A 2430-nucleotide genomic window follows, 5' to 3' on the forward strand; every position below is an offset into this window, starting at 1 on the left:
TATGTAGCCTAACGGAGGTGGACCAACAATTGTGGAAAGAACTTTATCATATATCTCATCATCAGACATTGCTTTTTCTGACTCTTCATTTGGTTGCTCAAGATTTTTCAGTTTTGTCATCTCACCCTAAGGAATAGTTAATTCAGATAAGCCATTGCACCAATAATAAAATATTCAGATTGTTATTTCAATAAAAAGTAAACACACACACACACATATATATATATGTGAAAACTTACATAAGCATTTTCCGCGACATCCCCGACCCATGTTTTCTTGTTTTCCCTAAATCTTGTCAGCTTGAACATGTCAATACGGCTCAGCTCCTCTCCAGTCTCAGGATTTTGCTATTTTATTCAACCATAAAGCAAGGCATATATATGTCATATGCAACTTTCAATTAAACATGTTTTTACTTTGCATAAAGAAAAAGATAAACATAAAACGAAAGACTTACATTTTCATATCTAATGCGACTGAATGCTTTTGTCCCAGCACAATGAGTTATTGTTAGCTTATCTCTATTTTTCTTATTTTTTCCGCTCAATTCCTGTATACAAATTGGAAAAAGTTGACATATATAACAATGAAAGTGGAGTCCAATTATAAATGCTAACAACTAATAAATAATTGGACAACGTAGGAATAGAAACAATTGCTCACCAGCCACTCGTCATCGTGCCACCAATTGATGAGAAAATTCCAGTCATCTTCTCCCACATTTTCAGGTCTATTCTCAAGTGCCTCCTCCACTGATTCATATTGCAAAAATGTCTTATGCAAATTGTATCGCCAAGTGCTATATCTTCTTTTCATGTCTGCCTCAATAGCCTCATTCACGTGTGGTTCATTCCCCAATTTGAATTTCTCCTAAAATTGCATATATGCCATAATTAAAATTTATAATGAATAAAGCAACTTCATAACCTATATGTAAAAAGTAAAAAAAAGTAAATAGTAATGGGACTTGCTATGAACTTGGGCACTTCATAAGCTTCAAGCACACAGCGGATACATCCTCAAATGTCTACTTTCACCTGATTTCTGTGAACCCCACAGGTTTTATTCCTAAAGTAAATGGCCAATATATACTTCCCCTTTTTATACCTTCCTCCCTTAGTCCAAACATCAAATAATACTTACTGGTTTATTATGCTTTCCTTTGCATCTCTCTCAAGGTCAATAAGCCTAATTTCTTTATCTAATCTAAACTTTTCTTTCTGGGCCAAATAGTTTTTAAAAATGTGTAAATGTGCCTTACGTTTGTACTGTGATTGGGATAACCTTTTTAATGGTTCATACTTTTAGATATTTGGCCACTGCCTCTTCTGACCACATTGTCAAGATATGGAATGTTGATGATTTCACATTAGAGAAAGCTCTAGAAGGTGTGTATCTTATACAATATAATCAGCAATGCAACGGAAAAAAAAAAGGAAAGCAAAAAACGTAACAAATGGCAATGCAAGATAGAAACTACGACCAATGCGCCTAACCTAGGTTGTTTGATGTTTAGATATATAAGTACTTCATCAGTAATCAGTGTATATAATTTGGTGTAGCTACACTCCTAAAAACAGTAGAGAACACAAAAGTATAGCACTTTAGATAATTAATTATATACTTACACGGACAAGACGAACCATCGAAGCAACATCATCCTTGCTAATTCCACTCCAATGCTTAACTTGTAATGGAGCATTTTGCCTAACAATGCAGCCTATCTCTGTGATGTAAGACTGGCAATTCGCTCCTACGGCTCGTTTTACATGCTCTGGAATATCAATCTGTATTTGATTACTACAACATTTCTTCTTGGCTGTCCCAAGACCTCGAGTCTCACCACGTCGTTTCTTCTGGGCTGCTTTAGAACAACATATAAAAAATAAAAAATAGAAAATAATCACAAACCAAGATTTGATCATACTTTCATAATGAATTGAAGAACCAGAAAATAAAGTCAAATTATGTCTTACAAAAAAAAAATCAAATTATATGTATTTTTTTTCTACATAATTACCACCAATGTTCTCTTCTAAGGTAGGAGGATGAGCAACTTGAGAAGATTCAGCTATCTCTTCATGCGCACTTGGAGTTGGTGCGTGCTGATTAGAGGTTGATAAGACTCTGCGCATATGTGGAGGTGAAGGGGAAAGTGGAGACGATCTGATAACATGTGGAGAAGAAGGAGGAGATGGAGTCCTTGATGACTGCATAGCAGGTCGACGAGGATGTGTTGATCGATTTGTGGAAGGCTGTGTCTTTGAATGCTTTCTAGGAGATAACCGCAATGGGCTTGAAAGTGTTGTAGGTTTAACTAAAGGCTTTATAACCTTAGAAACCTTTTCAGTTGAAGATCGCAATGGACATGCAGGTGTTGTAGGTTTATCCAAAGGCTTTACAATCCTAGAAACCTTTTCAGCAGATGCT

The sequence above is a fragment of the Rosa rugosa genome, chromosome 2 (genome assembly GCF_958449725.1).
Source record: "Rosa rugosa chromosome 2, drRosRugo1.1, whole genome shotgun sequence".
NCBI classification, from domain to species: Eukaryota; Viridiplantae; Streptophyta; class Magnoliopsida; order Rosales; family Rosaceae; genus Rosa; species Rosa rugosa.